This window comes from Numida meleagris, chromosome 1 (assembly GCF_002078875.1).
Source record: "Numida meleagris isolate 19003 breed g44 Domestic line chromosome 1, NumMel1.0, whole genome shotgun sequence".
Classification (NCBI taxonomy): domain Eukaryota; kingdom Metazoa; phylum Chordata; class Aves; order Galliformes; family Numididae; genus Numida; species Numida meleagris.
In genome coordinates this window covers 65,797,607-65,821,194 of record NC_034409.1, presented here as the reverse complement: position 1 = coordinate 65,821,194, position 23,588 = coordinate 65,797,607, and the positions used below count along the sequence as shown (strand labels likewise).

Below are 23,588 nucleotides of genomic sequence, written 5' to 3'. Positions count from 1 at the left end.
AGACCATGCATGTGAGGGAAAACATAACTATAATCTACCATTAAAATATATTTTTATTTATTTATTTATTTATTTTTACCTAAAACTCTAAATGTCCCACTTTGGGCCTATACTGTATTGTCTAGAAGCTAGTTAGCTTTTTGTTGCCACCTTCTTACCTTTCACTATCCACTTCTACTCTCCAAACCAGGAGAACAGCTTGTCTTCGGCTCCTAAAAAAATCAGTGTGGGGACTAACAAACTACAGACTCGAAATGCACAATCATCCATCATTACACGGGGGGAAAACAAAATGAAAACAAAACACCAGGGATACACTATAGATCGTAGTGTCTTGTTACGTAGCTCAGCTGCAGCATCCTAATGTTTAAAACAAATGTATAGAAGATGGACTTCTGTCCCACTCTCAACTGCAGAAGCGATTTACTGACCAGATCATTCAACATCTTTTTTATTCAGCAGCTGCAATGTGAGATAAAAACTTATAACACTTGGTCTGAAGAAGCTTCTTTAAAGCTAGAAAGTGCTTTGAAGAATAAGAAAGTAAGAGAAACAGTACAAATCAGTGAAACAGTCACTATGTAATAAAATATTTCTTTTTTAGAACAACAACAAAAAAACAAGATAAGGGGCATTGGAAGAAATGAACTCATTCTGCCATGCCATGGTACGCTGCTGGGATGTTCTGAAAGTTAAGCTCTCTAAACAGTGAATTTACATCTCAGGGAGAGCACAGCTTTATAACATATTTATAACAGTATTCAGATATTCCTGATCTGTTAAGGTTTTAATTCTAGCTTCTCCAACACATGTGCATTTTTGGTCTCTTCTACTCAATTATTTGCTCAAGCATTCAGCAAATACAGGTACTGAACACGGGAAACTTTGTCCCATGTGCCAAGGATACCCTAAAAATCCTGAATTGTTTAGCACAGACAAGAAACTACGTAAGACTATGTAATATGAGCCTTTGTACATTTGACCCGGTTTGGAAACGACCACCTCTTTTTCCAGCTGGTTTCTGTTCTTTCCATTTGCACGGACACTGTCCTGCCCTCCCAGATTTTAGCTTCTCTGTTTAAAGAACAAATACCAATCATTCTCTGCTTCATAAATCCAACCTTCCCCCCTCCTTTTTTAAGCAATACATTTGAATGGAAGGATGAATGTCAATGGATGAAAATCTCATCTATGCTGTAGTCATTTTGGCACTTCTAAACATACCGCAGAACAGAGCCACAGTCATAGCAGTTACCATATGGTCAGCCCTTCCCCGAATCTCACAAAAAGAATAAATGTGTCTGTAATCTGTATGTTTTATCCTCTGCATTGCTGTCTTTTTCTTTTGATTTACAACACTAGCCATTCAACCAACAGCCACAGGCGTTCAGCTTCTGAAATAAAGCAGCGAACAGCTCTGTTTACCTTGAACTCCATTACATCTAGCACAATAAAAACAAGTGGAAGAAAGGGAAAGCCTGCAGAAACACATGTAACAGCACTTTACTTTGTCAGCTCAGAGATTAATTCATTCCAAAATTTGCTAAATTGGGAGCACATCCCTGTAATTGACTCCACCCAGTGTGCGCTACACAGTGTTCACCCAACAGCCTTGCTCTGTTATTCTTTGCTTACTCACAGACATACAGCACCAGGATCCCCTGGTCTTTAAAGTATACACGCTGCAGTCTGACCTCTTGCCAAGAAGAGATTTTGCACACTATATTAGCTGACTGTACATTTTTAACACTTCAGTTTTTCAGTTCCAGTTAAGAAAGAAATGCAATTCTTTTGACTGCTTTCTTGCGCTGACCTCTGCAACTGAGTAAGTAAAGCTCTTAAAATTATGGCATTTCTACTCCCACCCCTCGCCGATACTTCCCTCTAATAGAGGAGCAGCAAGCAGTCCGGACAAGAACCTCCTCATTTGTCAGCCCCGATCCCTTTCTCAGGAAACTGGATTCTTGTTACACACCTCTTTGACAGTTCTCTTTAATAGCCAGCATCCACCTTACAAGTGAGGAGCTCTGGTGTTTAACAAAACACACAATTAGCTGGCCCTGGTGCTGTTTATCTCGGAGGCAGGCACGGAAATTTCCAAGCGCGTGGTGCCTGTCGTACCCATTAGAAGGAAGCACGAGGACATTAGTCTTTGTGACATATGGTATTCAGATGCACCCCACTGACACAGAACATAAATGGCCTTGGGGCACTGATGGTGAACACGTAACTCTTGAAGCCATCATGGTCCAACTGTCCACCAATTTATCACCGTGTTACAAAAGCCATGTGTACTCAGTCACTCCTGTTAGCTATCAGTTCAAGGGGGGGAGGGGGCAGCGTGTCACGATGAAAGGGACAGTCAATAACTGCTGTGTACTCCACAGCTTTTTCCATACTGAGTGCTTTGTCGCACGCCGAATTTTCTCCTGAGGTGGAAATCAACAGAAGTTCTTCATGCCCGCCTCCTCTCCCTGCCCACAAACTTACATTTGAGAGCAAATATTTAAAAGAACTCTGCTGGATTCAATGAAAATCAAAGCCAAAGTTCTGACCTCTCATTTTATTTTTTATATTCTAAGAATCCTCTCAGAAACCTTCTTGTAGCATGGCATAGAAAAAGAGATGCAAATGCAAGCAGAGGAACTAGTAAATAATTGACTGTCTGATTACCGATGTCTGCTCCCATGCAAGGCTCATTTGATAATTACACGGAACTGCAAGTAAACCACATGCTGCTCTATGAATGAATTTAAGATCAACACATTTGGCAAAAATAAAATACTCTGGATCACACATTGTGCATCGTACTCCTTTTCCATCGCTTTTCTTGTTTTGTGCATATGAAGGGCATGCAATCAAAGATAAGTGTTCTGGTTGCTGCATTTAAGAGACATGAAAATCTTGCAGTAATATCCCAGGATGCCTCATAAGATCGTCACTCAATGACTGTTCTTGTATTTCTCGTTAATCTTAAATTACACCTTTACAAGATCAATTTCCTTTCAGCCGCATACATAGCAGTACTACAGCTAGCACAGGAAAATGGTGCATGTCCAGTGCAAAACAACATAAAACATGCCTTTGACACTGCCCCCAAACCAAAAAGTCTCCCTTTCTACTGATAATGACTGACAGGGGAAGAGAAAAATCAAGCAATGGAGAAAGAAAAGAAGATCAGAAGGTGAAAGCTGAAGATGTTATGCTCATTAAAACATACAAATAACTTTTCTCTATACAGAGATGTGGAACCCTATCATAAGCCCTCTGCATCTGTTCTCCTAAGTGTCTTTCACTGAAGGCAACAGAAGTTAAATATGGGTGCTAACTAAGACCCCACAACTATGGGTGATAGTTGTGTGTCTGTATCTCCGCTTCCAGTGGCGGAGGTCTTCTAAAGTTACCACACATGCGCAAAGCAAATGGAGAACCTTCTGGATACAGTCAGATATTTTTAATATTTGCTTGTGAGGATGAGAAACAACTACATTAACATGAACACAGAACAGAATCAAAATATTTTAAAAATCCCCTTAGATCAATAAAGGGTTGTCATTAGTAGGAAAAAAAATTCCAATTGAAACATCTTCTCTCTCATGCCTAGCATTTATGGTAGATGTAATACATTTATAATTACAAATGAGTGTAATTCGGATTTCTGCCTGTTTTTAACCTTTCCTTTCCAGACAGTCTAAAAAGAAATAGGTCTCATTTAGGCACGTAAGTATTCACAAACTATTCCGTCACCAATCCACCAAGTCATCATGTTAGATTGGCTGCAACATCAAGAATCCTAAGTTGTAAATAGTCAAAGAGCAAATAAGGAAAAAAAAATCTGATTACTCCAGTGACAACATTTTAACATTGTAAGTTAAGTAAAAAGAATTGAGTGGAACACATGAATGTATCCAAGAGGAAGAAGCAAACAAACAAAAAAAAAAATTAGAAAGTTAAATACCAAACACCGAAAGTAATGGAAAAACAAGTTTAACTGCAGTTCATATAAAAACAGAGAAATGCAAAGTTATTTTGAAAAGATACACAAACAGATTTAGAAAACAGAACATTTTAGCATTCAAATCCTTCACACTTCTGTTAGACTGATCTTGATATGATTCTTAGTATTTGAAGGCTTGAATTTGGAAAAATAATGTGCAAATGCCAAAGATCCAAGCACACAAATAATCGTTTGTACTGACTAATGCAACTGCTTGAGTTTCCAGACAGAGGAGATCACAGCCGGGACTACAATTGCTTTTGCTGCAAAGCGCAAAGAGACTGTCCCAATCCCCATTACAATTAGCAGGCAGAGCCACACCACCCTTGGTGTGGAAAACATACAAGCACAACATAGGTAACATTTTTCAGAGTATGTAGGATGTACTCTGTGCTCCATTATCACAAACCCAGGGGAAAAAAAAAGTAGGCAATACCTAAATGAAACGTCTTTGCAGACTGAAGTATGGATGTGGTTATGACCAGTACTTCCCTGCTTACCACCCTGGCCTACAGCAGGTGAAGAGAACAGAAACACTGATGTTTTTGAACCACTAAGAATAGGACTCAGCTATTCTTTCCATGATCTATGTATGAGGAGCTGGATTTGAGAGGCACTCACCTTCCCTTTCCCACCCCACTTTTATTTTGGTACCAAACCTATAAACCTGAAAATGATTCTCATGGCATTCCATAAAAATTGAATCCAGTTATCAGTGCTGTTTTCTGAATGCAAGATTACAGGGTCACAAACACGGATAACTGGCATTCCTTAAGCAAGGTCTCCTCAGAGGCAAAATAGGAGTGTAAGGAAATACCTGCTACTTAACTAAGAGGCTGCCAAAACATTTTATGTAGCATGTTCTTTCCAGTTGTCATCTCTGCTAGAGGAGGGAATCCTGAAAGCAGCTTATGTTATTTAACAGCGTTCAACACAGTTGCCTAATTGCCATGTCATAAAGCTGTATCTGACCACAATTCCACTGCCAAAACACAACATTAATGATAATCATCCCTACATTTGACAGTCTAATTAATACAAATTTCAGAGATGTTGTAAGCCAGCAGAGGATCCACTCATGTCTTTGGAAGTTACAGAAAAGCTTCATTGTACTTGTTTACTGTACTTGTTCTTTACAGGAATCATTTATACATAGCAGGGAATCTTCAAGAGGAAGAGAAAGCAAGAGGGAGGGGGAAAACAATAGTAAGAAACTTTTCACTTCAGTAGGCTACTAGAATTTATTTAAAGCCCTAGAAAATTAGCACAGATTTCATTATGGATTTAAAATCACAGTGTCTCAGAAAATAAAATGCATTTTCATATCTGTTTAGAGCAAGTGTGAACTGCAAGTATAAGAGCATTTCCTCTACAAATCTAATACCTCAGCTTCCCCAGTAAGTGACCCGGGGACCAGATTACAGTGTTATACCCTGGATGTAGATCAAACATTTTCACAGCCAGTGAACAAATCTTGATGCATTCAAGGCTTTCCTCATGCACAGAAAAAAGACTTCGGAGCAGTATTTGAAACTAAGTTATTTAGAAACAAGGTCTCTTCTCTAAAAAGGGGCTAAATTGCTGACAAAATCAAAATGTATTTATGTAGGTCTACAGAATTAGGACATCTACCCTAAATATTGTTACAAGACTTGGTATAGGAAAAAAGTATTGATTCTTTGAATATTAAAAAAATAGAGATTATTTTATTTAGCACAGGAAGTTGAACACGAAGTGGGAGGACTTCAGATGCCTTCGGCTAGACAACTAATGAAGCTGCTAACGTTTCTTGAGCTTTAGTAGACCTGATTTCATCCCTTAACTAATATTACTCAAGGTCTTGAATGACTTTAATCCACTATTTTTTCTGAGCTAGACTGAATAGTTTCACCAAGTCCTGCTAATTTTCAGTAGATCACCTTACCAGAGGATGAACATGCCACAGCCCAGCCAAGTGCTGTTGGTCATGGTGCCTGCACAGCTAGAAACCATTGCCCTGCACTTCTGCAGCACTCCACACACTGTGAAATCACTTGTAAATAAATAATTAGATAGATAAGGACATCTCCCACAAGACAAGGTGTTACAGATTCTGATAGCAGTCTATTCTTTGTGTAGGTGTAGTTCAGAGTACCGTGGAGATAAGTTAGAAGCTGCACATAGGCAGCACTACCAGAGGAAAGCAGGAATGCAAATGACACAGCAACAAACCAATCTTCAATAAAAAAAATGGAAGGCACACGTGTCCATTCATAATTCCACATTCAGCTGCATTTAACAATGACGACTGCAAAAAATACAACCACAAGCAGTAAGGTTGCCCACCGATGAATGAGTATCAAAGCCTTGGAAAATCCTACAAATAGTGGCAAGGTTTTTTGGTGCTAAATGCTAAGTCTGTGGCTGAGATGAATCCAGTTCAAGGGCAATTAGAAGCAGGAAGTAATAAAGAAGGAGAGTCAGCTTAGACTCAATAGAAAGTCTTTAGCACTCAATTACTATAACTATAAACAGCAGGAAAAGTTTTAAATTTTATTGAAATCAGGCTAGTGATGCATGTATCCCCATGTAGGTTGTTTGGTTTTTTTTTTTTTTTTTTTTTTTTGATGAAACACCCTGCCCCATATTGATCAGCTTAATGAATTAACTAACAAGTTTTAATATGGAAGTTCCTATGAAAGCAATTTACAGCAGGAATTACTGGGCTTGCTATTCATTTGCCATAAGGTTAATGAGTTTTCATTACCTTACTGATTCCAAGCAGAATTTATTTGAAACAAAGATTAGAAAATAGAGTTAATAAACAGTGAATATATTGTAGATTTTGAAACTCCAACCTTCCTTCACAAAAGAGGCAAATCCTAGAAATATTTCAACCCTAATCCTAACTTCACTTGCCATTATGGGTACAACTGAATCAAGTAGAAAGAAATGTTCTCACTCTGAACTACATGTAACCATGAAAATTACATTAAAAGGCAAAACTTGTGAAAATATGCCAATATCACATACAGCTGAGCCATCACTTAAGCACATTTACAGGAAAAGGATCCTATTGATCTCATAAATTATTATGGTGCTTTAGGAATTAAGAATAAATAGAGCTAGGTCATACGTGGGCTACCCAATAAAATGCAGATGCCTGAAGAGCTCCCAAGTACTTCGTGGATCTTGCTCTAAAAGTACCATTATAAAGAACCCTTACTCCCCTAGCCTCCAGTCAAGAAACCAAGACATAAATCCAGCTCCCAGCAAAGGAGTCAGCAAGCTTCTTTATTATTAATAAAATTGTTAGTAGCAAGCATATAAGAATATTTTTAAACTATTTCCTTATTTTAAGTCATGTCCTGTAAACTAGTTAGATTGATGGTAATTGTTCAAGCCTACAACCTAGTTTTGCCTTGGCTAAAAAAATAAAGCTGGAGTTAAAAAAAAAAATCTTCAATCTCAGTCTTGCAATAAATGTGGATTTGTTTCCTATTACAGCGTGTGAGTTTGTTGATGCAAGCACCACTGGAATAAGCCTTGACTTAATTCAATACCTGACTCACAGGCAACTGTAGTTGAGTAGAGTAGATTCACAAGCAGGGCTACAGGCATCAGCTAGCCCAATGCTTTCCGTGATATGGTTCATTGTAAGTTATATCTACAACAACTGATATATATATATAATTTTTTTTTGGGCCTGAGATTACATACACATATGGCTGAATGCTCACTGTGATTCACAACAGAGAAACACATTGTTTTGCTCACGGAGTCTTGGTTTAGATTATAAATCTGAGAGTTTGGAATGGGATACGGTATCAGATACATGTTGTTTCTTATTCCAGTAACAAGCTCTCTCAAACCGACCACATAATAAGATAATAGAAGTTCACTTCACAAGCTTCACTAGCTCACCTGGCAGAAGTTCCCACTCACTGTTCAGGCACCTCTGATGCCCCAGTGAAGCTCTAGCCTCTTCCTAGTGAGTCCCATATAAAAGCTGCAAAATTTATCTTTAATAAAACATGCATGAAGTTTAGTTTAGACAGCTCAAGCAAATACGGAAAAACGTTGAATGACCACACAAATCACCCTACAAGCTTGCAGAGAAAGCAATAAACTGGTTGTGGTTCAGGTCATCTCAACTCTACCCTCTGATTGTTGTGTGACCGCAGACAAGTTACTCCACTGTCTCCGCTTTTTAACACAGCACCGGCCTCTGTTTCCTTATAATTTCCTTCTGTGGTGGGCTTTTTAAGAGCTATGCAAGAAATAAAGAGCATGAGGATACTCGACAGGATCACATAATTCAGGCTGATATTGAAACACATAACTTTCCTATTTGAATCCCTTTTTAAAAAAATATTAAGTTTCTTACGGTGTACGTCACTATGTAAAAATTAATAATGTTTAAAACAGTGCTAACTGTAACCTACTTGATAATACATAGAATCCAACTACTGTACATGTCAGAATCCCTCTGAGCAAGAGAAAATTTATAGTCCTACATATTTTTCTTTTGGTAGCTCATTATTTGTTCTGACATCCACACAGTTTTTTTCCCTTTGCACTGAAGAAGAGGCACCTGTGTATCTTCAGTCATTTATAATATGCAGATCCTGCTTTTAAACTTTCCTTTGCCCCAGTTTCTTGTCATCACTGCTTAGTTATCAGCATGGGGAAGCAAGCAAGCAGCTTTCTCTCTCCCTTCAGGCAATACCATTGCTGCACTTTGATTTGCGTCACAGAGACAAAAAAAGTAGAACAGCTGCAGCCCTTAATTGCAGAAACCATGTATGCAAAGCTGTAGCTCTGTTTCACTGTTGTTCTTTCAGCTAGAAAAATTAAAGTCCCATTCCCGCTTGCCCAAACCATTCTTACTGAGTTATACATGAGAACAGTATACAACTTTCAGTGACAGTGAAGCACAGTAAAAAAAAGAAAAAACAGTTTTAAAACAGATTAAAGGCAATTTTAAGAAACACGGGTATCTATATGAGATTAATCACCTGAACATTCCCCAAAAGACAGCGTAACTATCGTTGCTGCTTCTCCATCTCTCTCCTCTGGAATGGATAACGCACTAATAAAGGAGGTTGAAAAGAAGATCGAGCCAGGCTCTTTTCAGTGGTGTCCAATTCCAGGACAAGAGGCAATGGGCACAAACTGGAGCACAAGGGGTTCCCTCAGAACACCAGGCAGCACTTTTGTGCTGCGCAGGTGACAGAACACTGACATGGGTTACCCAGAAGGACTGTGGAATCTCCTCCTTGGAGATCTTCAAAAGCTGCCAGGATGTGGCCTTGGGCACCCTGCTCTGGGTGTCCCTACTAGAGCAGGGGTTGGAGCAGGTGGACACAGAGGTCCCTTCCAGTTTCAGCCATCCTGTGATTCTGAAATATACTAATATCAGAGAAGAAGTATGGATAAGGCTGAGTGAAGGTTTTTTCTTTAAGCTGTACAGGATTCTCATTTGGTCGAATGAGTTTTTAAAATTATATTTTCATACAGAAGAACAAATAGAGTAACACAGTAAGAAAGAGAGGACTATAATTTAGGATCACAAACAACACTGATTTGTTTTATTAGGAAGAAAGCCTGCGGTAACCTCAAGTCATCAACAAATCACTATCACTAGGCAAATTCAGATGCAAAATGCATTCAGACTGTGTACTGAAGGGTGAGTTACATCTGCAGCAGCCACGTGCTGGTGATGCAACAGCTAGATAAATCCACTCCCCCATCCAACCTCTATCAGTTGACTCAAGAACAGCATAGAGCATGAGAAATTTTTCATTACACTATGATCACATGCATGTTACAGATGCTTACATAGCCTTGCTTTCATGAGGAAAAAAACACATAAAAAGCCTAAAATAAGAATATCTTAAAAAAGAACTCTGTTCTAGTTGCATTTAGAGTGCTGCAGAAGCGTAAGGTTTGTATTACCAACCTGGATTATTCATCAGATTCCTGGGAAAATGTAAAGTATTAAAGATTTTGCCTGATTCAACTTCTTTAGCAAAAGAGAAATCCCTTCTAGACAATTCTGTAGCCTTGTTTAAACATGTTTTGATGCTGCTCAAATTTGCATTTTACAAAAAAAAAAAAAACACCACATGCATTACCTTTTCAAAAGTCACCTCTGAAGCCTTATTTCATTGGCTTAAAGAACAAACATCCAGTAACACAAAAACAAGTTGCTAAGGTAAGTTGCTGGAATTTTCAAAATCAATTCTTCCACCTTATTTGTCCTGCAGAGGTGAATATCATCTTTAATGTTAGCAAGTCCAACCTTCTTTTGGAGGAAGTTCAGTTCTGCCATGGACACTGTTAGTGCACAATGGTCAGGCAGAAATACAGCCTTTTCCATTTTGTTTCAACAAACTTTGGCTTAAAGGAAAGAACTGTGCATTTTTGAGTACTCATTTTTGTGCCTCATGGTCAAGTGGTTTGCTCTGAGCGGTTTCTATGACTTGTGCCCATGAACATGCTTTGTTTCCAAACCTCCTTCCAGAAATTAGGAATAAAGAGTCTGACTGCAGAAAGGGAAGGGAGAGGGAAAGACAGCAGCAGAAATGTCTTTATCAGAGCAATTCTCACACATCTGCTGCCAGGTCTAGAATGTACTTTTGGATTCACAGTTGCTAGCTTCCTTTAATTAAGTTTGTCATGGGTAATTTTGACTGACATGGAAGATAACACTGTAATGTTCCGAAAGTCAAGATGCTTGGTTGTTAATTTTCTCCTTTTGGTAAACATGCATATAGCCTGTCTTTGGTTTTTTGCTTGGATGGCATTTGAAGTATTTTCAGAGGAGCAACTCTTCCATTTTCTGAAATACTAGCATCCCTACTTTCCATGTCTACACTCCAAAACTCTGTTCTATTGATCTCTTCAATCAGACATCTTTCCCCACACCTTCAGGGCAGCTCGCAATTCAACACAGCCCATCTTAGCATTTGACTACCAAAGCAATACTTCAACAAGTAGCACCACCTAGACACTCCACTTATTAGTCTTATCTGGTCAGCATAGAAAACAGCACAATGCTATTTCTACTCATCATAGGATTATGGGCAAGAGACAGACCAATGGGACTACATCCAGATAAAAGGGACAACTAGCCGTAGGAGATCCATACCAGGACGAGTTAACTCCGCCGCATGCAACAAAATTTTCACACCAAGATGAACACAACTCTGAAGAGCATTGGCTGAATTCCATTTCTATCTTTCAGATAAGTACTTAATGTACCTTGATTTCATTCAAGTTTAGCAAAAGCATCACAGAGGAACAAGGCGTGCATGCTGGAAAGGCACCAAATGGTGACATGTTTGTACTGCTGTCTCACTAGAACAATACAGCATTTATCAAAAGTTAAACATTTACTCAAAACAAGGCTTCTGAACATTTTCTTTTGCAGTGTTAATTACTGTAATACAACATGAAGTTCCATGCAGAGGAGCACACACAATAGGAGAGGGAAAACAATCCTGCTAACTTGACCCGATGTTTTTCTTTTTTTTTCCAATTTTTTCTTTGTGAGCCTGGGGAAAAAGTGGGATAGGATTATTCGATGTTTGTCTTCAAGTAGATAATAAACTACAATAACACCTTTTCCTCTTGGATTTCACCTTGATCCAACACAAGTAAGGAGAAAAATTAAGAACAAAGACAATCATGCAACAAAGAAACTAATTGACTTAGGCTTTGTTAACCCCATGACCTTGTTCCATTTGCAGCTTTTGTGTTTAGGTGGCTAAACAGAACAGAAGAGCCAGAAAAAAACATTTCCCAGTCAAAACAATCTATACAGCATTGATCAGTAAATTTTCAGTCAAATTATCCAGCTTCTGGATGATGAGGAATTTGCTTGAAGGCAGCAAGCATACTGTAAGTTGACCACCAGCAATTTAGGGTCCTGGTATAAAACCCTTCTACTCTCACCTCCTGATTTACAAGTGTAGAGGTCAGTTCCTAAAGGGTTCACCAGGCAGCTCTGCCATATGAATCCTTACCAGCATGCAAATGTGTAAGACTGGTAATGCTCTAACACTGTATTGCCAGTTGTATGGTGCTGATTTTCCTGAATACCACAGTGAGCACTCAAGGAGTTTTATTCTTAGCTTTACTTGGGCTAATTATTAAGACACAAATGCTTCCAGCCTCCAGAGGCAAGGGGGTGGCCTGATACCTCTGAAAAAAAAAAAAAAAAGGCAGAAACTCGCATGCTCCTTCAAACTACCATACTCCAATGTTTATGTATAACTTAGATAGACTGGTCATCTCAGACTTCTCCAGTGCGGAAAATGACAAGAAAGCCTACCCCGTCCCCAAACAGTACAATTTGGAAGAAGGACAACTGTAACCTAGATGATCATAGAACTGAAGGGTACTTTTCCCCCAAACATCCTGGCTGTCCTGCTCTACTGCTAGTATTGTGTATCTCCTGTTGAACTGCCACCTGACCAAGACTAGCATGCATTCGCCCATCCGCAGAACTTTGTCAGCACAGAAGTGCACTTAAACAGGCGCCGTGGAGGCATTTCTGTAATTACCTAGCACGCAGGTCACAACGTGCTGTACCTACTCCTTCGTGTATTGTAAACATGCAATTTCTGCAGGACAGAAGCACAGGCAACATTGTTTTGCTCACCTATTACAATGTCTCATCAAAACCATCATTACAAGAACAGAATACATGAGAAGAGAACAAAATGATCTAAATGTCATCTTTCTTCCTCCACCTCTCCCAGCACAACTGGAGGCATGGTGGTAGCCCTGCTTCTCATTACATTCAACAGATCTGTGACCGATTTGGTCAGAGTTTCTGTCACAATCACCCACTGTCAGAAAGTTTTAGAAAAAAATGACACACCCACCCCTTTTCTGTACACCCTGGGATGACACGCATTCTGTGCCTGCCGGTAAGCCAGTCCTCTCAGTCCATCGACTCTCAGCCTGCTCCCAGCCCTTGGGTTTCATTTACACAGCGCTCATGTTTCTGCCATCTGCCCACCATATTGGTGGTAAAGTTTGAAAAAGCACTGAACAAAGCAGAGCTTGTCTCTCCCAACAGCCAATATGAAGCCTGAACTGGCACCCAGCAGGCAGTCTCTACATCAACAACTAGTCAGCAGTCTGTGAGGGCTAAAAACAGCAAAAGATCTTCTAGTTTCTAAGAAAGAATTTAAACAGAGTTAAGACTATAGCAAGAGCTGGAAAAGAGCCTACTAAAAAAGGGGAAAAAAAGAACAAAAAAGACCTCATCAACTACATCTGTAATAGAAGACAGAAGGAAATCAAAATGACATACAGGAACCAAAGATTTATTCTTCCCACTTGTATGAAGCTCCTTGATTCATACCACTCTAGACGTGTGTCCACATTCCAGTTACTGACTGGGTGTGCTGGCACCACCTCTCGAAAAAGCAGTAAGTTTACCAATGCTCCTATTTTTGGGCTAGTTTCTACGTGTATTTGTATAGAGAACCCCAAGGTGCAGAGAGCAGCTCCAAGTTCAGGACCATGCCTCTGCAGCTTCTGGAACAGCAGGGACACTCAGCATGCCCTTTAGTGAAACAGTCTGGGGGTTCAGGCTTGCAGTATTTTAATAAATGTGCTGTCTAACTGACTGCTCCTTCATGACTGGAGTAATGGCATCATAGGCCTGCTAACAGCATCACAGTTCAGTCACGTTCCTGCTACTGGGAATAAACCACAATTAAAAAAGCAAATATGTTTATGTTAAATGAGTTAACACAGGTTAAAACTACATAAGATGAGGGCACAGAACTTCAATATGTTCAATATCTTTTCCAGAAACAGAAATTCTTTGCTGGGGGCTTGAAGGGTAGGCCCACAGATTATCTCCAATGACTCCAGGCAAGAAACTAGGACTGAAGACACTGGTGTCAGTCAGTAAAGTCTCTTGCTTCATGCTAAAAGTAGATACTGCCACAGTAATAGGTGATGTCTGACACTATTGTAAAAAGAATTTTTGAGCAGACTAGAAGGAAATTTCCAAAAGTAGATCTTACGTCAACAAAGAACAAAAATACCACAGGGTGCTCAGTCACTCCCTCAGCTTGCAGTTCACCTTTTTCTAGGTGAGGAGGGCTGTAAAATGTTAAAAAAACAACAACAAATTGAATTCTACACAAAACTAAACATTTCTGAATAGGTGCTAGCAATCCGGAGCCCTAGTTGGATGTTTACTAAACAACTGCTGGAATAAAAATCATGCATGGCCCAAACCAACCAGAATACATACATTGATCTTGATATCTCCAAGGGAGTCTTATTTTACTGCATTACACAGCTTCTTTACCAGCTATCAAGGGTGGAGAATGGAGGTCTAACTGAGGACTGGAAAGAGTTAATTGTTTCACAAAAAGCAAAAAAAAACAAGTAAGAAGTATTAAAAGAAGCAATAAATTGGAGAACTGAAACAAATCTTGTAATTTTCAGGTTAAAATATGTTAACATGGTCTGAAAATTAAAAACATCCCAGATTAAAACTCAGTCAGCCACACCATTAGTACATTCCTCTCAGACCAAGTGGTCTGAGAAATTTATGCATTTGGCATCGTATAAAATGCACTATTCCTGGCAGGACTTCGAAACACGGGAAGTGAGAGGGCCAGCAAGACAGGCAGAGCAACAGGGCCAGCCTCAGGAGTGGGGGAAGGAGCTGTAGGGCTGCCGGGCCAGGTTTTAATCACAGGCTGCCCGTTGTCTCCCACCATTAAGCCCAATCTCAAGCATGTTCTGCTTAAGCCCAGTGTTCACCTTCCCAAGTCAGCCCCATTTGCTGCTCCCTCGTTCTTCTCTCCTACATGAATAGCTAATAAGCTTTCAGTTATTTTTAACAAGTGCATTAAGGACGCCATGACACTGTCGTCAGGAGTACAGGTGCTAATGAGCTACCCACATCACACAGCACTCTACTACATGCACTGGCTGCAGTTTCCACTTCAGCCATCTGCCTCTGGGCAAACTGGGTTGACAACCAGTTACAATGCCTGAGCATTGCTGTGGCCTAAGTATTTTATTTCCCAAACCCAGAGCATCAGAGGGTTAACAGTATGCTTATCAGCATACACCTGATTCACTTGCAGCTCCTATACACATTGCAAATTGTGGGAAATTGACAGCAAGTTTAGCCATGGCGTATTTTCAGATGGCAACATATAGACTCTTTTTGTTCATTACATTTGAAAGTACAAAAGTCATGAATAGGCAGAGATACCCATTTAAAGAGATCTCTTTAAAGAGGTTTAACATGGTGCAATTCTGAACTAGAAAACACTAAATCTTTTCTTTTTTCCCTGCTAAACCAATACTTCTGAAAAAAAAAAAAACCCACCACTAAAAGCAATACAACATTCCTTTCCCACAAGGAAAAGAAGTCTTAATGTATAAGGTTACCTTCCATAGACTAAGCAGTTGGTCCACTACAGGAGGATGGAAAGACCTGGGAGGTATCTGTCTCACACACCAGCAAAAACGTACATAGCAAAGCAAAACTGCAAGGAACACACAGAAGAAGAAACTGCCCAACTAGCAAATTACAGGGTTTTTCTTTCCAGAGCAACAGCATCAACATAGGAACAACAAAGCACTTCTTGGTTGGGTTGGATTTTTTGATGTTCTAAACATTCATTGCAAACACAGAGCTCCTCCCAGATTTTAGAAAGATCTTCAAAAAGCAGGCAGCTCTCATCCAGTATACAAAACAAGTCCTTTACTGAATTCCTGAGTGACAGGTAAAGGAGGACCATGGAGTTACTGGCATCTATTCAGACAAACTACATGGGTGTCAGCCGTACCAACTGCATCACACAGCTCCAGTAACTGAGTTCACCGACACAGATCAATCTCGCGTCAGTCCAGGTGCAGAATTTGACTGCACAGCAATCATTCACTCCAGCAGAAGAGGGAGAAATGCTACGCTGTGCTTGAAAACAGGTTTGTTCTGCTTCTTGGTAATTAAATCTTCCGCAGTTAAACAGGACTTTTTTTTGCCTATGGTAACAAGCCTAACAACTATTTATTATTCAAAGGCGTGCTATGTATGAGGTGCTTACACCTATTCCAAAGCATGTTTGGGAGAGCTGATCTGCCTCAGGGCAGCCTGAACTCTCTGGCCAACAGGTTTCAAACCAGGAATTTGGGCTGCAGGGTGGCTTGTGTCCATCCTGGGAGCTGGGAGAAAGGGGGAGAGCTGTGGGTTGTGAGATGAACAAAAATACAGCTGCAGTGTGCCTGTAGGTCAGCTCCTCGTGAGGCACTTCGGAACCAGTTCTCCAGCTGCTCGTGACATACACCAAAAGTTAAAGAAGACAACAAACAAAATACTTGCCTCCAAAAGCAAACAAGGGAACCAGCAGCACTGAAGCAAGCTGCAGTTCTGTTTCTGCATCACACCCACACATTAGCTTCTTCAAACCCTTTGGCATACCTGTCATCACATCCCAGCCCTCTCCCCAAATCCCCAGAAGATCTTTAGATGAAGCTTTGTTTGCAGAAGACAGAGTAGCTGTAGATAACAAAGATCCTACATGCTTAGAGGCTTGGGAATCCTTGCACTTTTCCATTACAACAAACGAGGAAAGGCAAACTCAACATTATAAATCAGAGGCACAATGTCAAGGCAAAAACAAAGACTCAAACGATGAAGAAGGGAATGCGAACAACCAGAGGAAGAAATTCTCCAAACTTCACACATCCTCATGTTGACCACTTCCTTTGCGCTCCCTTAATTCATTTTTTTGTTCGTCTGAATAAACATGTGTAATGGGAACTCAGCTCGTGGCCTTGCTCCCATTACTGTATCTTGCATTTAATTTCAATGTGTAATCTCACAGAAACCCAGACATTTAACCCATTTGGGTGGGGTGATTTTTATTAAAAGTTGTGTTTTTTTCCTAAAGCTCCAGCTGCTGGAATCATGAGACTCAATGAAAATTCAAGGGTCTCAGTTACAGGATTTTTGCTTTGTTTATTTTAAGATCTCAAGCTCACATGCTTGTGGAGAAAAAAATAAATATTTTTTTTTTGAAGCTTGAAAAAATGGTTTGCAAGTCCCTTAAAGGCTCAAGAACCAGAAGAGGAGATAAAAAACTTTCTATTTAAAAAATTCTATTATGCTAGTCTCCTAACTATTAGTTCCTCTTCTGGGGGGATGGAGTGTTTGTTTTTGCAATGTTTTATCTCCAACAGAATTTTTTTGCAGAATCCGACTATTCCTAATGAAAGCAATGGATGATGTGCCATTCTTTCCATAGCTTTACTGAAGATAATTATCCATTTAGTGCGTCCAAAGTAATTTCTCTTCTGTGCATATAAAGAGATGCAAAGCTATTTTAGGGGTTAATTCACACCACAGTACAGGAGGTGAGGCAGACAGACATATGGATCTGCTATCACAAGATTTTTTAGACAAAATATTAAAAGGGTAACAAAATGTCTGTACAGCCTCAAAACAAAGGAATTGGGTGAAAGCTGATCTGTAGCTATCATCTAATCAATACCAATGATAAACAAATGCCTAAATTAAGCTACTTCACTCTTTACAGGCATCTCAATGGGAATTCACTAGAATGCCTTACCTGCAATACCAACACCATTAACTTCAAGGAGAAAAAAATATATATAGTGCTTTAAAAGTTGCTTCATTAGTTTTTAATGGGGATTTCAAATTATTTCCTGACCATGTTTTAAGTTCCACTGCCGGATTCATGGGGTTTATTTGGTTTTGAATGTGCACTTTAGAACTACAATAGCAGCTTAATTATGCAATATTTTTTACTCCATAGCGCAAAATGACATTACAAGCAACAGGCAGCATGCTAGCAAGACAGCCAGTTGTAGCCCCTGCACTGGAAGAGTAAAAAAAGATCTCATTTTCTTCCTTGTTGTTATGAGAGAATTAACATACTTTGCCCAGCTCCAGCATGTTTGCTTTTTCACTGAGAAAAAGAAATCAACATTTTCAAAACTATTTCCATCTTCAGGAGTCTCAAGTTAGAGAATTTAAGCCCCGTAAGCATAACAAAACTAACTGGCAATAGAGATGACAGAGAGAGAAACACAATGAGAGCGCAAGGAAGAGAGCACGTGTTTATGTGTGCAATATTGTATTAAGCTATGCATAAGCACAGCTTAGACAATTAATTTACCAGTTAAACTCCCATTACTGAAACACAGACTACATACAGTTAATTAAAAAAATACCTTTTAATGATGCTTGCTGAGTTAAGTACACTACAGGCACGTAATGGCAATGGAAACATTCACCGAAATTCAGACAAATCACTGTGGCAGTTAAATAGGTTAAATATTATAAAAGAGAGTGGACTGGTGCGCTGCTATCTCACCATTATGTTGCAACCTCAGGAAGTCTAATTGGCTGAAGTGGACTGACCCAATTGCTACAGCTGCTTCCAAAGCAGATCTAGCCACATTCACATGTGCTCATAGGATTCCTCTCTTTTCTCTGGGCATCACCAGCTTTCCAGCTGACCACAGCTGGAAAGGTGATCCAGAATGGACTGAGTCTCCACTTCAGGGCAGTGACTTTTCAGACCAACTAAGGAAGGAAGGAATTGTTTCACCTGGCATTCTCTTGTTTCAGAACATTTACCAAACAGCTTTTACATAGACTTTGTCCTGGTGATGCATTTGATTGCATCCAAGCCCCTCATGCTGCCCCAGTAGGTATTCCAGCTTCAAAGGAGTCATGAAGTCCCTGAATGCCATGTTGAGTAGAGAAGACTGAATTATCCATCAAAGGAGTTTCAGAAAGAAAAAAAAAAAAAACATCACCATTACTTCAGGGGACTGGGAAAAAATAGGAAACAAATCAATAATGAATAAATAATGTGGAAGTAAACAAAGTCTTTGTTGTGTTGAGCACAGCTGTTCTACAGCATTTATGAAGTCTCTGGTTACATTGAGAGAGCTGTTTCCTCAAGGAAAGAGAGGCACTGTATTGCTCAAAAGGGATATACATTGACTTACTAGCAGGGGAAAAGAAGATCGGTAATCTACAGCAGTTCTAAGAAAATAACCCACCTGACGCTGTCACTGGGTTTACACCAGGATGATTACACAGGAGGCAGGATTCTTGCAATGTCAACACTCAACTTACTGCGTCAGACATCTACTTATGCACAACAAATTTACCTGTTGGAAGCAGTTATGTGGATTAGAGAACAGACTATTATAAGTGGTAGATACAGAGTAAATCGTTGCCCTTGCTCAATTCTAGAATAGAGAACAGGTTGTTCTACTTTGTTCTGGACTTCTCATCTCTTTTCACTACATACATTGACTTCACGTACATGTAACCTGTTGACCTATCCATTCTTGCACAGAGATACGAAAACAAGTAAGAGATGTTCAACAGAGCAAACATGTAGAAAATTGATGAGGTACAACATACTGATGAACCATAGGGTTGTTCAGTTTAAACTACATTAAACCAGAGAGTTGAATTTTCCACTGAACTCAGAACAATTCATAGGCAAAGCTCTCTGCTTTCTCAAGGCAACAATAAACAAGCAAAACAGCAACAAATTAAGTGGGAAATTATCTTTTCTGGCAAGCATGGAAGCATATTGGAACACACTTTCCATCTCTGAAGATGGATGTACATACACAGGCAGCTAAAAGCAGAGTCTTTTAATATTTAAGACTTGATCTTCTCAACTTGATGCAGTGTAGTACAATTAGTTCAAACAACCCTAACAACAGAGGTGGACCTTTGAGCCAGGGTTCGTCAGTTCAGTCAGAGAGAAGTTATATTGCTTCTGATACAGAAAACAGCTTAGATAGTTGCTTATAGAATTTATATAGTGGCATATATGTATGTATACACACTAAGACATAGGTAAATCTTACTCCTGTGTTTACTACCTTCAGATTTGCTGGTTCAAGTCATCCCATCTTGCAAAATCAGAGTTTATGCCTAACATTTACAGATGATTGTGGTGTAACAATTTCATTCTGAAAATGAAAAATCCATGCTTTCCAGTTCAAGAAAGCAAACCATTAGTCAGAGCAATCTCCTGGCGGTAAGAAACCGCTGATTGAGTTTTTACTCCACCCAATTCAAAGGTCAGAGAGTAGTTTTCCATCCCACATCTCTCTGTACCACACAGACCAGGAAGCTGAACCAAGTCTTCCACATCTCAAGCCAGTCCCTTAGCTGCCTACCACACTTTGCACGTCTGCACACCCATGAGCACATACATTGTCTCTAGATTTTTTCAAAACTCTCTCTTTCAAACACACTTCCCCCCAGAAGACAGTATCAACACTGATGAGTCTTGCAAAAGACTTTGGCTCCAAAAAGAAAAAACATTTCAACAAAATTTCAAATCCAAGTTTTCTGAGTAACACTAGTATCATCAACAATTACCAAGATAACAAAACCAAAGTGCACTGGCACAGTAAACCTAATAATACAAGACGATGAGCTAATTAGGATGGGAAACAGACTTCTGTGGTATTAAGTTTGTATTGCTCAATTCTTGTGAGGTTTCAGGTGGTGCTTAAGTGATCTGTATTCTGTACTGTTTTACTGGCATGCATCTACAGCAACTGCTATGCACGCAATAATGTTGCTTTAACATTCTCAGGAAAGGGACAGGTAATCCAAAATTAGAAATAAAACAAAAATTTAACAGTCTATTCTTTAAAATGTCAAGAGAAAATTGCACCAAAAAAAGAATTTTATTTAGAAAGCCATTTTACTCTGACTGACCAGAGGGAGAGAGAAAGGAAAGAGAAGGGGAAAAAAAGAATCAGAAGCCACATTCCTACTCCTTTGCCTTCTTGAATGAATCCATTATGAAGCTGAAAAGGAGATTTAATTAAATCAGTTCCACTTACCAACCAAACCCTACCTATTTCTTTGCCAGAGACACCATTCCCTCTTGTTCCTAAGGGGGTATTAGGAGGAGGCAGAGAAGAGGAACAAACTGGATTTTAAGAGCAGGAAAGCACAGGGTGCTTTTACTTTGTTACCCAACTTAACAAAAAAAAAAGTGGAAAAAAAAAAACAGTGGTATCAAGGCATTTGTTACTGCCAAGGCACCACTGCTACGACTCTTCGCATGATGATGCGGGGTACCACATGCAGAAGTCTTGGATACTAAAAATAAAAAAAATAATCAAAAAAGGCTTCTGCTGAATTGTACTTTCACAGCACAAGCTGGACCAGTTCCAAGAAGAATCATGAAACTAAGGCTTTCTGTATGTTACAGTCACTAAAATATGCACTATGTTAAATGACTGCAAGAAAAGCCTGTACTGTGGTAACCTCTGCTAAACCTCATAACCAGCTCTTTCTCCTCAACTGTTGTACTAGGGGAAAAATATTATTACCCACTGAAAATTAAGAATCAACTTCTTTAAACAGATGAGTCAGCAGCTGCAAACTTAGCAAAACTAATGCTCCAAGTGGCTGACATCACCACACACAAGAGAGACCACCTAGGAATTACTGCAAGTATTTTACAGTCCTGAAAACCAGAGGATGAAGCAAAACAATCTCTGTGATGCTACATAGGTGTTGTTTTACCATCCAACTGTGATTACTCAGGGAAAGACCCCCTGGTTATCCTAGATATTCTGAGTGCTATGGGTTTTGTTACTCAAACTTTCCACATAGCACCAGTTCACACCTACTAGCTTTTGACTGTGCCTGGCCTTTCTCCCCTATCTGAGCAAACAGCATGGGTCCTCGCACCATCCAAGGCTCTGCCGTAGTATCTGAGGGCAGATGAGAATTTGCTTCTGCAGAGGAGCATCCCCCTGCACCCATCATCACAGCTCAGCAACCCATCATTGCCCAAGTGCATGTCAAGGGAGCTGCCTTTACAGATTGCTTGGAGGTGGCTCATGTGTCATCAGTGCTCTGCAGCCATGGAACCTCCACAGCTAAAGTATCCAATTGTCAGTGTTTGGGAGGAGCAGTATAGCACAGGACCACTGGGGTGGCCCAGCACAGAGCCAGACTGACACAATCCCACACCGTGGGGCTGAACCCAGGTTTTGCTTCTGCAGGAGAAGAGAAACCCAAGGTCAGTTGTCCCTCAACCTCTGTGGGATGCCTGAGCTTCACAAAGCTCAAAAGTTGCCCAGTGCTGTCATAAATCACACTGCCGTCTCTGCTGTGACATTACAATGTAGGTTCACATTCACTACTGGACACATACCACACCGCAGCAGGATGCCAATTCTCACGAACAAAGGATCCAGCTAGTTAAACAGAAAAATAAATCTCAGTTGCTAATAGGAGAGAAGTGAATTTTCAGTTAAAGTAGCTGCAACATTTCTTAGGGTTGTTTCTTTTTTGTTTTTGTTGTTAAGGTTGGAATAACTGAGACATTAAAGAGTCAAGAGTCCTATTATGCCAAATACAGAAAGTTAAATCCAAAACCACACTCAATTTAGACATCTAGCTTGCTAAGAAGACTGCATTTTTCAGCCTGCCTAAATGTCAGTACAGAAGAAAATCTCACCATGGTAATGGCTACAGCTTTAACAAGTTCCTTTGACAGTAAAAACTTCATACCTTGTAGACATAGAAAACATACAGATGACAATAAGGATAAAATCATAAAAGATCTCAGTAAATCATACTTTTTCTTCTATTCCTCTAAGCAAAGGTGGGAAAAAGTAGATGAAGGTGTTGTTCACTATCTGTTTTGAAGATTAAAGTGACACTAACAAATGAACAGTCAATTTACCAAAAATCTGAAGAAATAACTTTGTAAAAGGAAAGAGACTGAGTGTATTACAGCTTGTCTCTGACTTTATAATGCGAAGCACTGTGCTTACCCACAAAAATCAGAAAGCCACTCTGACTTGAAAATAGATCAGTCTACAATTTACTGTAAGTAGTAAACAAGTGAAAGGTTTCTTCTTGATGATTTAAGTATACTATAATAAACAGATGATTGTAATTTTTCCCACCCACCATTGACGACTATCTGCCTTTTGATATTTGTGCATTCTACAGCAAATTAATCACTTTCCAAACAAGTATTCAGTGCCTCTCCAGAAATTTTGTAGCCAGTTTATCCTCGAGATGCCTGTGCAGTACATGCATTACCTGTCTGAGATAAAAGCTCATCCCTACTCAAATAAAACACAAACAAAAGTTTGGCTACTTAGCTATGCAAGCAAAAGAGATCATCAGAAGATTCAGCATACATGATTTTACACTCTTAACAAAGGCTTAAAATCGAGTTCCATGGTGTTCTAGGTTGAGAGCGATGCTTACAGTTACATGGGAATCTTCCAATAGAATGAAAGCGAACAAGATGACAACTACTCACGTACACTGACAATGTTATGTAGAAAAACCTATAATATTTACCCATAAGTCATATTAACCAATGCTGCTATACCTTTCAAATTAAAAAGAAAAAAAGTGAACTTTTGCAAGATATGTACTAAACTGATGTGATCAAAACTAAGAGCATTTGTTTCAATTTATACAAATATATAAATCCCTTGCCCCCTCTTCCTGATGCACTTTTGCACGCTGCCCTCACTGAGGATTAAAAAGAGTAATGAAACACAA

At 39.5% G+C, this 23,588-nt stretch overlaps 1 protein-coding gene across 2 annotated transcripts in view; it reads right to left on the bottom strand.

Moving 5' to 3' along the window:
• Window positions 1-23,588, bottom strand: part of PDE3A (phosphodiesterase 3A) — a 221,447-nt gene that overhangs the window by 192,369 nt on the left and 5,490 nt on the right. Inside the window, exon 1 of one of the 2 annotated variants that reach the window (XM_021391183.1) lies at window positions 15,419-15,519. The exons of the other annotated variant lie outside the window; for it this stretch is intronic. The gene's annotated coding sequence lies outside the window, so the exon portion shown is untranslated. Of the gene's footprint in view, window positions 1-15,418; window positions 15,520-23,588 lie in introns of those variants that run through there. 2 annotated transcript variants of the gene reach the window in all.